At 43.0% G+C, this 16,071-nt stretch overlaps 1 pseudogene across 1 annotated transcript in view; it reads left to right on the top strand.

The window, feature by feature from the left end:
• Positions 1–16,071, top strand: part of LOC146193820 (prestin-like) — a 170,623-nt pseudogene that overhangs the window by 41,473 nt on the left and 113,079 nt on the right. Inside the window, exon 2 of the transcript XR_014706868.1 lies at positions 8,432–8,540. The product of XR_014706868.1 is annotated as a prestin-like (transcript). The remainder of the gene's footprint in view (positions 1–8,431; positions 8,541–16,071) is intronic.

The following is a 16,071-nucleotide window of genomic DNA, read 5'->3' as shown; positions in this document are numbered from 1 at the left end:
ACCCCAAAGAGTTAGCGGGGCTTCCCTCTAGTCTCCCAACCAGGCACCTTGCGATTTTTCTAAATTTAGTTCGGCTCCAGATAATGGACAGAAGTTTGCCATTCGAAGCAACTCCCCCACTTGTTGCTGGGGTGCGCAAATACGGTTAGACTGGTTATTATTCAGTATATGTAGCTACTTTTGCTCTTTCGTACTTTGTATGTTTTCCTTGGCTGTAGAATTTTTGCAGGTAATTCACCAATCGCCCTTTAAACACGCTGAATCTTGTTCCAAGCTATCACGAGTGTTCACAAATGTCCGGTATCTTTATAATGCACCGCTTTATTGCAGGCAAACCTCAAGATATCATAATTTACTAGTGCTGATGTTTTTTTTTATTGTTTACAAATGCTTGTAAGTTTTCCTACATACAGAGATATCCGGTGCACTAATACTTGTAATACGGGCGTTTTAGCTTCACGAGCGACGTCACTGAATACACTTCCGACTGAGCGGTCTCAGTATGTAAACATTCGAGAATGCGTCGCCCGGTGTACGCCTATCTGCGCATCTTTCGATGGTCAGCGATGTTTGTTTATTTTTTCTCGAGCAGTTTTTTGTCATCGCTAGCGAAACGATACGTTCGTGCTTCTACTTTCGCGTTGAAGGCGGCAGATCTTGAGTCGCAGATATGAAGACGCACCGTAAGATCGTACGAGCTGCAGTGACTGTTGTACGCGCAAAAGCGACGCCACGCGCGTGTATGCTTGCTAGCTCACACTTCGACGGCTTCGTATTTTCTAGGTATTTGTGAAACGAAGCGTTTTCTTTATATACAGAATAGTTGTATAATATGTTTGGTATCACGCTTATTTAGTGCGCTGGAGTGTCCGGCATGGTCATTCTGGCTGAGCTTCATCGATCGGCCCGGCTTCTGTTCAGAAGCGGAAATACTCTGCCCGGTATCAGTTCGAGAAATGATGCGTTCGTCCGGTTTCTGGTTAATTGATACGGGCTGAACCGAAATGAAACCGCGCGGAGCTCTCATTCCGGAAATTCCTGTATGGTCCGTGGCTCTTATTTCATAAAAAAAACTGGACGTCAGGCTGGAAAAAGCATGCAGAGCTATAAAATAACACGACTACATTTGAAAAAGAAAAAGAAAAAAACTTCACATCTTGTGATTCGAACTTCGGTCTTTTCGGCCAGCAAGCACACACTTTAACCACCACACCACGGCGAATTTTATTTTTTTCAGCATGGTATTTATTACATGCTTTTAAGTTCAGCATACAGTTATATATATTATTTACAGAGTAATCAGCCTGTAGGCGAAAAGTGTAATTGGAACATACAACAAAACACCACACAACTAGAATACGACTTAGCACAACTTCACTAAAATGGTGGCAAGGAAAGACAACACATCAACAATGGCAGCCAGTCTGGTTTATAGTCACTATCTTCGTAAGTGTCTTTAAGCTGATGTACTCCACACCACGGCGAAACACGGTGGCAATGGTTATATTTTTGCTTATGTAGTCGACATTGCTCTTTCGTACTTTGTGTTTTTGTAGAGTGTAGAATTTGTGGCTGTAATTGAACGGTCGCCCTTTACACACATTGAATCTTTTTCCTGGCTATCACGAAGGATTATATCCGTGTCCCGCATCTTTACAATGTATCGCTTTCTTACAGACAAACCTCAGGATGTCACAGTTTACTAGTGCTGGTGTGTTTTGTCATCGTCTTCGAACGCATGCAATTTTTGCTACATACAGATATATGCGGTACACCAACACTTGTAATACTGCTTGTTTTAGCTTCACCTGCTGTCAGCGGAGCCGCGACGTCAATGAAGTTACTTCTGACCAAGTGTTTTGCATACGTAAACACTCGAGGAAGCGACTCCCGATGTCCGGCTGACCTGCACATATTTCTATTGTCAGCGATGTGTTTCATTTATTCTCGAGCGCGTATTTTATCCTTGCTAACGAAACGCTACGTTCTTGCTTACTTTAGCGTTGAATGTGGCAGATATTCAGTCGCAGATATGAAGATGCACCGCAAGATCGTACAAGCTGCGACTGTTGCACGCGCAAAAGCAAAACGCGATACGTGTATGATCTTGCTATCGCACACATCCACGGCTTCATATCTTCCAGGTATTTGCGAAACAACGCGTACTCCATATATACAGCAAAGTTGTAATGTATAATATGTATAGTTTCATGCTTATTTACCGCGAAGGCATGTTTCGAAGTGGTCATCCTGGTTGAGCTTCACGATGCACCCGAATTGTGTTGAGAAGCAGAAATACTCTGTCCCGTATCAGCTTCATTCATGACGGGTTTGTCCGGTTTCAGTTAAATCGGACATGACTTTCCCTGTATATGAGCTCAATGCAGGACTGGTCCGCCCTGTTTCATATCCATACCGGTTGGGATGTCCTGTATGAGATGCATATAGGAAATGGTCTGCCCTGTATTAACTCTATACCGGGCTGGACCGTGCGGATTGAGACTCATACGGGACATGACCTATCCGGTATAAACCCGTTTAAGCTTCATACAAGACTGGTCAAACCCGAACACGTAAAGTTATTAGCCTACAAATCATTCGTCAGGTCCAAACTAGAATTTGCATCGCCCGTTTGGAATCTTCATCAAGCTTACCTCATTAGTGCCCTCGAATCTGTTTCAAAATCGCGCCGCTCGATTTATTCATTCATCGTATTCTTACGAAATCAGCGTTTCCTCCTTAAAAACAGCATTCGGATTATCCCCCTTATCGCTCCGTCGTCGCATTGCCAGCCTATCTTTATTTCACAAACTTTTCCACAGTCCTATGCGCATCGCACCTTATATTCTTCCCCCCACACGCATATCTCATCGCACCAGCCATCAGCTACATGTTGCCCGTCCACGTTCACGTACCGTCACGTTTTCATATTCCTTTTTTCCTCGAACAGCTGCAGACTGGAACGGCCATTCGGATAACATTGCTCTCATCACTTGCACACCACAGTTCATCGATAGTGTCAAAACGTTCCTGTTATTGTGATTATGTATTTTTGTTCTTGCCACCCCTTATGTAACACCCCTTTTTAGGGGCCTTTAAGGTAATAAAATGAAATGAAAAATGAAAAAACTGAAATTTATGCGGGATAATGCAGGACCGAATCAAACCCTTTGGCGCGATACGGGATTTTTCACTAGGGTCCGGTAACCTGCATAGGCAGTCTGCGTTCCCGTGATCCTTGCTTTTCATGTACTAAAGCACGCAGTCGTAGGCTGACAGCATTCGCGTCCACCGTAATATGCGGGAGAAATGACCTCCGGAATTTATTTTTGCCACTGAAAAATTCCTAGCAGGGGCTTGTGATCCATGAGAAATATAAAATTCCGCCCATAAAGGTATTGGTGGAAATGTCGAACTCCAAAACCCACGGCAAGAGCCTCATGGTCAATTTGAGCATAATTTCGCTCCGCCTTAGTGTTCTTGACGCATAAACCACAGGCTGCTCATTTCTTTTGTTGTCGCGATGAGCCAAAACTGCTCCCACACCCACAGGTGATGCGTCGCATGACCACACTAACGGGGAATCTGTCTTTATACACCAGCAACGAGTTAGATGTTAACAACTTCTTCGGACTCTCAAACGCTTCCATATCATCATCATTATCATCATCATCATTTATTTCCAACATGTCGTTGGGGTACCCAAACGAAAAAGCATATGCTCTGCACCCCAGTTCCATGCTGCATTGCTATCCAACAAACGATACAGCTTTTCAGCCACCTCTGTCCTGCCCTTCAAAAAAAGCTATTATCTAAATTGATCATACCCAAAAAGGCTTGCAGTTCCTTTTTGTTCTTGGGAGCCGGAGCCTGGTGGATGCCCTTGACCTTGATCTTTGATGGGTAGGTGCCTTTAGATGTCCGCCGGATCGCTCGTGCCAGGCTCTCTGCATCCCAAGACTTCCAAAATGCCGGTACAGCAGTCACCATCGTGATGTGCCCTACACTCCTGGATCTCTCGTCTTGCTGTGGCTCCCGTGCCGTCTAGGGGGGTTGTGAGAAAAACTTCTGCCCCATTACACAGGCCCTTATCGTGTTTTGCGCTCCGTGGCCGACGTCAGATACGAAGTTGAATCTGTGAATCCAAGTCCTCGTCAGCAGCGCTACACTCCGAAATTGTGCATGTGTCCCGTCTCAAGCCCTATTATTCATGTTCTATTTTACTAACGTATAACTCACAGGGACTCTTCTTCTCCCGAGGGGAATAGTGTTAGCGGTATTCGCTGTTCGTGGTGCAGAGGATGATGTTCGACAGACTGCCAACATAAGACGATGCTGAGGGTGGTGAGATCTGAGCTGCCATCAACGCTAGTTGTTCGGACTGCTATCGACTGTGGATCTTCCCTGTGTTAATCAGCTTTGCTACCTCTCTCTCTATCTCTCTCCATATATATATATATATATATATATATATATATATATATATATATATATATATATATATATATATATATATATATATATATAGCGAAGATGATTAACACTTCATTTATTCTTCGTCGAAGTTTCGACCTGGGTCTGGTCTTTTACCCCGGTCGAAACGTCGACGAAGAAAAAAGGAAGTGTTGATCATCTTCGCTATTTATTTCCTCCGCAGCCAAGAACGTCTTTTCGCAAGTATGTATGTATGTATGTATATACATATATATATATATATATATATATATATATATATATATATATATATATATATATATATATATATATATATATATATATATTCTTGACAAAGGTCGTGCTACGACCGAAACGTTGAAATAAATGTTCTTTTTAATGTGACTCTTTGAACATACAACTTTTGCCGCATTTCTAAGTTAATCACGGAATATCGTGCAGCAACAGGACGTCTTGACAGGTATCTCAAAATAACGGCTTGAAGGGCTAGTTGGTGCTGCATAGTATTAAAAAATGTGGCGCGACAAACACAAACACAAGAGAAGAGACACAACGCACGTGTGCGTGTATTGTGGCTCTTCTCTTGTGTTTGTGTTTGTTGCGGCACATTTTTGAATACGTCGTGACAGGATTGTGTTTACTGTGTCTCAATTATTGAACGTTATTTTGCTATGTTAATCGAGTGGCTGTGCTTCCAGACCACACATTGCATGTGCTTCAGAGACGGTCTTGTAGAGTAATTCTCTTTTTGGGCGATAGCGTTGGTTACAAATCACACTTTGTAACATACTTTGCCAAACACAATTTCGTAGCCATCAGGCAAGCCAACCGGAGGTGGATATGTTTCTGACTTAATCGGTTGTCAGGAAAGGAAAGGTGCAGTATCTATCACACTTTCTGTGGACACCTGAGATCGGCTTCAGACATCGAAGTTTGAGGAGAATGCATGTAATAGTGCTGCAGCACTAACAATTTGAGGAAAGAAAAGGTGGTGTTCAAGGCGCTATCGCGTAAACTCTTAAGATGCGCCAAAGCGTCCTCCTAATTTTTGTTCTCGCAGGTGCATTGTTTGGCACCGAAGGAGCATCGCTGTAATGTGGAAGCATTTATATCCGCGCGTTTTCTTGTCAGGCTGAAAGATGGAGCTATACTTTCCATAAATGGCACAATAATGAATCCCTTTCAGGCCGCAGTTTCTGTGGACGATGTACGAGTTCTCCATCGCTATTTTTTCGAAGGGAATAACTTAAAAGTTCGCTAATTATTCTTCACTGGAGAACTAGGGAAAATGAAAACTAATTTCAGGGACACTTAAGGCTCCGCTTCCAAGACAGCGTTAATGGCTCCCTTTGGCGAACTCTCTTTTTATGACTATGGATTGCTAATCCTTTACTAATATTTCTTAACCGTCTCCCTTTACTAATCTTTCCTGATTACTAATTGAATTGAATTGAAGTTTATTTGCATCATATCACATCATATCACGTACAATGTGTATATGACACTGGAAGCGCGAGGAAAAAATTGGCTGTGGCTTAGCTTGGTTAAGCCTGGTAATTGGGAAGCAATACGTGGGTTCTGCTATTGTACCGCTTGAGGTGATGCCCTGGTTATGCTTATGCTAGTATGGCTATGGTTATACTCTTGGCTGTGCTATGTTTCCGCTATGTTTGGCATGGGTAAACACGCACAGACGCTGAGCGTTTTTTTCGCCTGGCTGCATCTTGAGCTCGTCGCTTGGATAGCCGTTCTTCTCCTTCTCCTGTCTCCGTAGCTCGCTGATGCTTTCTCTTTGCAACCTGCCGAAGCGTATAGACTGGAGGCGGCATCTCATGGGCTTGACGAGAAAAGCGGGAGTCAGGCTGCGGCCGTGGCTATGCGCCGCGCAAGGCGACGGCGTGAGCTAGATGGATCCCCGTTTTTAAGCAGATGGTATGACGATGGATGGATGGATAGAATATAGGGGCGTCCCCTTTAAAACGGGGTAGTAGCAGTAGCTATCATGCTCATTTTTTTCCCTATATCTTAATTATTGATTTAGATTGGTTAACTAAACTATCATTCTGTAAGACGTCACATAGCGCGCAGCGCCCCTGGTGAGAGGAGCGGGAGTCAGGCCGCGGCCGTGGCTATGCGCCGCGCAAGGCGACGGCGTGTGATGGGGCCCCGCTTTTACACAGATGGTATGACGTCACATAGCGCGCAGCGCCCCTGGTGAGAGGAGCGGGAGTCAGGCCGCGGCCGTGGCTATGCGCCGCGCAAGGCGGCGGCGTGAGCTCGATGGGGCCCCGTTTTTAAGCAGATGGTATGACGATGGATGGATGGACGGACGGACGGACGGACGGACGGACGGACGAACGAACGAACGGACGGACGGACGGACGGATGGATGGATGGATGGATGGATGGATGGATGGATGGATGGATGGATGGATGGATGGATGGATGGATGGATGGATGGATGGATGGATGGATGGATGGATGGATGGATGGATGGATGGAATATAGGAGCGTCTCCTTTGAAACGGGGTGGTAGCAGTAGCTATCATGCTCATTTTTCTGCCTATATCTTAGTTATTGATTTAGATTGGTTAACTAAACCATCATTCTATAGGACATCACATAGCGCGCAGCGCCCCTGGTGAGAGGAGCCGGAGTCAGGCCGCGGCCGTGGCTATACGCCGCGCAAGACGACGGCGTGTGATGAGGCCCCGTTTTTACACAGATGGTATGACGTCATGCGGCGAGTTCACGCGAGAGGCCAAGCGTGGCTATGCCGCGGCATGGTTCGGGCTGAGGTGGTAGCTAAAGTAGTATTGCTTCGCAATAAAAGGTGTCTCAAGGACACCTTGACAAAGCCCCACGCTCCCATAGTGGCATCACGCAAGAGTGACAGAACAAATCTGTGACAAAAAAACAATAAAAATGCAACAATAAAACAGCAGTAACAGTATTATAGCATTACTTCGCAGCAGTGCCAAACAGAAAGGATGAGGCGAAACTGGCCAAGTAACTGAAAACATAGACAATTTACAGAGTGTGCGGACAACACGATTAATAAACAAAGCAAAGCAAAGAAAGTAACACATCGTCTTTAATTATCATTGTTGAAGGAGTTACTGATAATGATGCTTATTGATTTGACGCTAACTGTATTGAGGTGAATGTTTTGGTTGTGAAGCCAATTAGGTAACCTTGGTAATCTGTGTTCGATCATTTGTTGTCCATGCATATGTTGTTCTATATGTTTTTACTCGCCATGGTTCGCTATGTCGAGTTTTGTGGATATGTTCACTTAATTTCACATTGGCGAGAGTTGCCAAAAAACCAGACTCAATATTCAAATCTTGTTTCCTTACTTCTTTCCTCTGATTTCTCACATATACTTGTTAGCAAGTAGTCGTATGGGAAAGGCCACTCTACATAGATGTAGAAGCCACGCTTAACCAATGCGCAAGAACGTGCCTGCTTGGCCTAGAAGGTACGAGAGTTCTGGAAGGAAGCAGGTTTGTCTTGTTTCAGGCAGGAGGCGCAGCTACAAACAAGAAAACGCTGTTGTAATTCTCCAATCCCTGGGAATTTGCGGGTTTCTGACGCTCACGATTGGCCTAGAAGTACCGAATGATTATATGCAATGCTGACTGCTGATGAAGCTGATGGCTTTATGGAAAACCATATGCTGTCTGTGGAACTTGCATTTTGTAGCTTGTCCTCAATACTGATGGTTTTATTTATTTTTTTTGTTACTCCGAAGTGAAATTTACTTTCGTCAGAGCTTGGCTAGGTGAACTTGCAGCATTGTTTGATCTGGCAAGCAGTAGGGAAAAGAAAAGTTGTGTGCATGCGGACAGGCGAGTGCTAGTGTTCAATGTAAGAAAAGCAAATCATTGGAGTATCATCAGTACTATATAAAGAGCCTTAATTCTCATCACGTCGTGAATTTTTGTGCTTGTCTGTATTTAATTTTCATCTGCAGAACCCCAACGCCAATCACTGTTCCTGAGAGAGCAAACCTGTTCAATCGGCGTTGCGTAGATGCTCAAGAACGACAACCTGATGGCGCACCTCGTCCTGTATTTACACAGGTGATATTTTCATCAATAAGCCCTTGATCGATTTAAGCACATACTCCAGCCGCGGCGGCCAAATTTTGATGATGACGAAACACCAAAATGCTCGTGCGCTGTACGGTGTCAGTGTACGTTAAAGAACTGAAGGTGGTCTTAATTATTTGGGAGTCATACTCAGCCCATTCGTATCTTCATGATGTTAAGCAAGCCGAGTGTACGAATGCTGGTCAAACTCTTAAAGTGCCTTAGTGCAGACTGGTGCTTACGTGCTCCACCTTGCACCGTGGTTTCCGTTTTTCGAAACTTGCAAGGAATGTAATGCTTGCTCCCGATTTTCACGTTTGAAATAATCGGTGATTATTTACAGATCGTCCAATGTCGAGCAGCTTTAGGGTACACACGGTAGGGGTGCAAAATGAATTTATGTGGATTTTTTCAGCTTCAGTTCAGAGCAACGTATAAAAAAAAAGGGGGGGGGGGGGGGCACTGAATAAGAATGAAAGGTTGGCGCAGACTTTCAGGCTCTTGTCGTGGCTTAACTGTGAATAGCACTAGAGCCTTCGAATCAATAAAATTTCGGTTGGGCCTAGTTGGTTCATGATTTTCTACGAAACTGAAGAGCGCGAACAGTAGACAATCCACAGAGAAGACAAGGACAGCGCCTGTCCTTGTCTTCTCTGCGCCTTCTCTGTGGATTGTCTACTGTTTGCGCTCTTTATTCCGTAGGCATTTTATGTCAGAAGTCTTTCTAGAACAACGGCTTTTAGAAGAGTGTGCTCTCAAACTGCATAAAAGACATTCATATTTGGTTGGACAGCACGAACGCAAGAATACAGCACGTTCCGCCTTCCGACGCCTTAACAAACGGCACATGGAACAGGTGAACATGCCGGGCTTTTGGAACTGATAGCATTCAGACAAACATTACGAAATACCTGAGAATATCTCAGTAACGACGAATAATCTGACAAAGATTTATCCTGCAAATTATATATCAAGCCTCATTTGGAAGAACTGTGAAAGGAAACCTAGCCAGTGCCTTTGGCTAAGGTTGAAATGGACGCCATTTAAGTACGAGGATATGGTTGTATAGACCAGGAAACTTCTCTGGTGCTGGTATTTAAAAGGTATGGTGAATAATGTTTAACTATGTTCTCGTGTTTCTGCTTGAAATACAAATGTTCTCGGTAAAATTACCGCACTGGAACCTGGTCCGTCTTGAGTTTGTAGGGAAGTAGGATTTGGGAAGCATGTTAGCTGCGACATTATGTTTTCTCTTTCCTCTGTAAGACGCAAAATCCCGCGATGAATATGGCACATTTCCTATATGCGTCCCAGGTATGGCATAAACAGCGTTCTTCGGAATCCTAAAAATAGTTTTTTTTTTTTTCACCCCATCGCAGTCGACTCAATGTTAGAGCATTTTTCTCTTTCTCGGAGCTGTGACCATAGAAAAAAATGGTTTAATCAGTGCAGGAAAGGAGTGCGTTTTGCGTGCTGCATTATTCGTAACGCGACAATTATTTCGAGCATGATATTAAAGCAGCTGATCTACTTCAAGTGGGCGATATCCAGATACGCTATGCTTCATAAACCTTGATGTGAAAGTTTGCCGCAAGTTATTATTAGTTGCTTAGTACAACGGGTTGATAAAACGAGGCTATATATTTCAGTAAGCACAAAGATGTCGTACCGAATCGACTCTTGTACAGTACCGAGCATCCGAACGTGGTTAGTTATTTGTTTGGTTTATACCCCTTATGGCAAGAAGTATTACAGAGCAGGAGCGGCAAAAACACAGATATACAATTTGAAAGTTTTCACAATGTTTTGTTTTTTACCTGAACATCGTAAGAAGCTGAAAAAGAAAGCAAAGAATAGCTCACTTATATGAAGTTGCCCATATTTCTGAAGCTGCCGGTGAATCACGGTTGAAATTCTTTATTAAAATATTGATGTCCGGTAGGGCATTCGATGCGTGCAAAGGAGCAATTGTAGTACCATTTTATAAATCGGGCAAACCATCGTTTAGTCCTGTCAGTTATAGGCCAATAGCCCTTAAGAATTGTGTAGAAAAACATTCTCAAATGATTTAAACATCAGAAACACCTTCATACTTTAATCCCGCAGAATATATATGCGTCAGTGTGTAAATAAAAAGACGCATTCAACTACCGACCACCTTGCACGCCTTGAAACATAGTCCGGGGAGTTTTTGTCACAACCAACACCGTATCGAAGTCTTCTTTGAGCATAAGAGGGCTTATGGTAGTGCATAGAGGTTCGGTATCCTCAGTGGCTCAGTAGAACTTGATAAGTGCCGCAGGATCCTGAATTCTTTAAGCGATTTTATTTGTAGCCGTTCATTGAGACTACGCCTATGTGCACCTTTCTCCAACACTTTTATTCAAGATAGCGGTGTACCTCTGAAGTGTATCCTCATTTGACCCTCTTCGTAGTGCAAGGGAACTTTAAAGTGAAAGTAATCCCAAAATCCATAATTTATTCAGTTCATGTAGACGACTTGAAAATGGCATGTACTACTTCCAGCACATCTTGCTGTAAGTGACAGATAAAATGGGATAAAATAACCTAACTACCTGTGCAGATAAAAACGGATTCAGGTTTTCTCTTCAAAGAACACTAGCTGTTCGATTGGCTTTGAGACGAGGCTTTCAGCTCAATTTTATTCTATACCTAAGCCAAACCGTACTCTCAGTCAAACTATAACAAATATTTAGGTGCAACTTTTGATTATGAAAAACTCACTTTTTGCCACATATAACCAACCTGAATAAAACGCTTCCCAGGCACTCAATGGGCTGAAACTACTGTCGAGAATATACCTGGGGTGGGATACTGTTACATATCTATCGTCTTGTTGATTTGGTTTACGAGGTTTACCAAAGAAATTCAGAGTATGAGAGACACCTTAGTGGAGGGCTCCGGAAAATATTGACCACCCTAGGGTATTTTAACGTGAACTGACGTCGCACAGCACATCGGGCGCCTTATTTTTGGCCTTCATCGAACAGCGATCGCAATTCAGATCCCGCATCTTTGGGTACAGCAGTCAAGCCCCCCAACCGTTACGCCACCACGCCGGGGTCTCTGGTTTTCTGCTTCGTAACATATTAGACTCTGGGAGTACAGCATACGGCTCTGCAAGACCATCCTACTTGAAACAATTAGATTCAATTCGCAATCATGGCTTATGGTTATCATCCTTAGAGGGTTGCCTTAGAGACTGAACCTGCATTAGAGGATTGAAGAACCCTACAGCATGTACACACATCCTTAAAATCTGATCACAGCCTAGACATATTACTTATTCCACAGTCACTACATGCCCTTCTACTATATATATATATATATATATATATATAAGCGATCAATTAAGGGGAAATGAGGGTGCTCGTTATAATACATGAAGGAAAGAAGCCAACAGTCGGCGAGGCCAAGGAAAGCGTTGGGGGTAGTACTTTATGCATTTTTTTAATGTTTACTTGGATAATCACAGCGATTAGTAATGTTATCTGTTTAGGGTAAATATAATAAACACAAAGTAGAAGAAAAAACAACGTGCCGATGGTGGGAACCGAATAACGCGTCCGGTGCCGATGTAGCTCAGTTGGAAGAGCACCGGGCGCGTTATTCGGAGGTCATGCGTTCGGTTCCCACCATCGGCACGTTGTTTTTTCTTCTACTTTGTGTTTATTAGATTTCCCCTAAACAGATTACATTACTAATCGCTGTGATTATCCAAGTAAACATTAAAAAAAGACGTAAAGTACCATCCCCAACGCTTTCCTTGGCCTCGCCCGCCGACTGTTGGCTTCTTTCCTTCATATATATATATATATATATATATATATATATATATATATATATATATATATATATATATATATATATATATATATACATAGGGAGGGGGTTGAAGCTCGAATGGGTCCGGTAGGTCATAAACATGAAGTAGGTGACACACGGTGAAAAAACAACACTTTAATCCGACGTTTCGGCCGGGGTCTGGCCTTTGTCAAGGAATGTAGAAAGAAGCTGTCGGTTCCCATTTCTTATATACATGCACAATCGAAGAACACGTGACCAGCCACTGTCAACAAATAAACACCAAAATATCAAAAACAAGATTTCGCACGCGTGATGTAATGGCGGTGCAAGGTATATAGACCGAATGACACGTGTTGCGCTTAGGTCATGCATCTTAATATGTTGCACAAAGAAAAGAAGATATATCACTAAAGAGATTGTTGTCACTATCATGGCACAAAACAAAATATCGCGAGGTTATAATGGGTGGAGTACATGTCACATTTAATCCTGCAATATTCAGGAGGGGGAGGGGGGGATTGATCAATTGAAATATCATTCTCATTGGTAGGCGACAGTAGGAGATCGCACGTCAGTACAATTTAACAGTGAAATATAACTGTGATTTAGCGCGATACACACACACAAAAAAAGTAAACAGTCACTCAAGTCGTGGCATGGTGACAAAACTCGATTTTCTGCTCAATGCTATAGTGACAAAAAGAAGCAGTTAAAGTTAACTGTTCGTAACAGTGTTGATAACAAAAGGAATCGTGGGCAAGGTTATTGGATAAGTTGTAATGATCAGTGCATGTTACGGCGGGAAGCAATATGATCGTGGAAACTGGCAAACATGAAAACAATCAGTGCAAGTAAAGCATGACATACTGTGAGGAGCTTTGGGCTGTGACCGTAAAAGCGCAAGCGAAGAGGTAAACTGTGAAAATGGAGCCAATGTCGATTAAACATAATATCTTTTAAGAAGCTGCCAATGGTGCTACCATTTAGTTAAAATGCTACGGCGAGAAACAAGTTAGCTTACCAATGTTTTCATTCAGACCACAAGAAACCGTGTTAAACATATGTATTAAAAATGATTCGCGAACTTCGCTTTCATGGTGGGTTCTGAAACCTGATTCCAGTAAAGTTACTTGCATTTATTCAAAGGGGTGCTTGGTAATGTTTACATGCTTTGAGATAGGGAGGTTCGGCAGTGTATCACAATGAGCTTTATGATTATTAAATCGATATCTGAAGGGTGTTTCGGTTTGGCCAATGTACTGAATTTTGCAGATAGAACATTCAAGCATGTAAATCACGTTGTCCGTATGACATGAGAAGTTGCCTACAATCTTTACATTAAAGTTCGATGCAGTGCTGAAACCTTTCACTGATGTAGTCATTTGTGCACAAACTTAGCAGCGTGACTTGTTGCAAGGGTGGCAGCCGATTGGTGAAGTGGGGCTAGTTTTAGACGAAGTTAAAATATCACTGAGGTTCTTGTTACGGCGATAAACAACACGGATGGCTTGCTGATAAATTTCTTTTAGACGATCACTTTGCATGAGAATACTATGATGTTTCTTTAATATGCCTGCAACGTTGGGGACCGAAGCTGAATGCGTTAGCACGAGATTGATTCGTGATTGGCCGGATGGTTCCTTTTCCGCTTTCAGGAGTGCTTTGCGATCAAGAAGGCTTGCTCGTTCCACTGCATCGTTTATTAGGCGCTCTGGATATTTACGTTCCATTAGGGTGTTACGAAGGTTGGCACAGTGAAATTCAAAGTCGCGATCGTCTGAACATATCCGTTTAAAGCGGACGGCTTGTCGATATGGGATGCTAGTCTTCCAGTATTTAAGATGGCTGCTGTCGAAGTGCAGGTACTGAGGTCTGTCACTGGGTTTCCAGTATAGATCAGTGATTAGTTTGCCATTCTTTATTGACACTGTCACGTCTAGAAAAGCAATAGTGGTTCGAGAATAAGAATGAGAAAAGTTTATGGCCTCATGCACATTATTAAAACCAGAGACGAATGATAGAAGTTCGGCCTCACCATGTTGCCAAATAAAAAAAATGTCGTCTATGAATCTCTTGTAGTCAAAAGGCTTTAGCGGGTAATCTTCGAGAAACCGGACTTCTAATAAGCCCATGAATATGTTGGGGTAGTTGGGACCAATACGTGTACCCATCGATGTTCCGTTAATCTGGACATAATGTCTGCCATCAAATTCAAAGTTGTTAAGTTCAAGTATCAATTTAAGAAGGATAGCCAATGTAGAACCGTCAAAGTGACTGCACAAGGTTCGATCTTCAAAACCCTTTACAACTGACCGGATACCATCGGAGTGGGGAATATTGGTACAAAGTGACGCAACATCCAGAGTTACGAGCAAGACGCCTTGAGGGATGGTGATATCAGCTATATCTGCTAGGAAATCAGTTGTATCATTTATGTAGGACTGGAATGTGGCTGGAATCTTATTGATTAGAATGTCAACATAGCGTGACAGGTTTTCCGTTATGGTTCCTATACCGGAAATGATGGGTCGTCTAGGGTTGTTAGGTTTATGAATTTTGGGCAATAAATAAAATCGGCCTGGTACAGGGCTGTGGGGAATTATTGACTTTGCAGTGCTTTTGTCAATTGTTTCACTCAAGCTAAGACAGGATAAGGTTTCTTCCAAGACAGTTTTAAACTCCTCAGTCGGATCGCTTTCTAGCAGGCGGTAAAAGGAACCATTCGCCTGTTGCCTTTCGGCTTCCGCGATGTAGTCACTCCTGTTCATGACTACGATGGCACCACCTTTGTCAGCGGGCTTTATGACAATATCCGTTTGTGGCGCGAGTCGTTTTATTGATGCGGTTTCTTTTTCCAGAAAGGTTACGACGAAATTTCTTTTGGGTATTGTAAGCTTTCAGCACATCATTTTGGACTGCCTTAATATAAATGTCGAGGCAGTTTTCTCTTTGAGTCGTGGGAGTCCAGTGATTTTGAGAGGGCAATTTACCATCTTGTACGGGATCTTGTGGCCGGCCATGGAAGTACTCCTTAAGTCTCATATTGCGGGCAAAATTTTCCAAGTCTTTTAACAATTGAAACGCATTGAACCCCCCTGATGCAGGGCAAAAATTTAGGCCGTGTGCCATGGCACTCTCGTCGTCATTAGTCAGGGTGAAGTTTCAGAGATTTACAATTGAGGTTTGAACCTGAGATGGCAGTGGCAACGGAGGCTGGGACTGCGAGCGCCGGGAGATTTTGTCGCGCAAAAGCTTTTTGGATTTCACGGAGTTAATCTCTTCCCATTTTTTCTTTTTGTACGCGTCAAGAGCAGCAAGTTCTTCGCAGGAGAGGTTAAGATGATTAAGCAGTTGTTTTTCTGTATTAGCTAATGACTTTAGGGCAGATTGGTGGTGATCCAAAATAATGCGCGTAAATTCCAAAGCAGCCGTTGCCGATATCTTGTCCCATTTTGCAATGTTGCTCTTAGACAGTTTGGATGTTGCTGGTTTTACATTAACGCGGAGACCACACGGGTTAGTGGAGCATGCTAGATAAGCCTTTAAAGTCATAACATGCAGTTCTGCACGAATGCGCTTTTCTACTACTTTTCTAACGCGTAAAAATTCGTTGGAGTATTTGATACTACGATTCGTTGGAGTATTTGAGATGTTGCGTCACTTTATACAAATATTCCACACTCCGATGGTATCC

Source organism: Amblyomma maculatum, chromosome 4, assembly GCF_055883805.1.
Source record: "Amblyomma maculatum isolate TAMU_Amacu chromosome 4, ASM5588380v1, whole genome shotgun sequence".
Classification (NCBI taxonomy): Eukaryota; Metazoa; Arthropoda; class Arachnida; order Ixodida; family Ixodidae; genus Amblyomma; species Amblyomma maculatum.
This window is presented reverse-complemented; position numbering and strand designations above follow the sequence as displayed.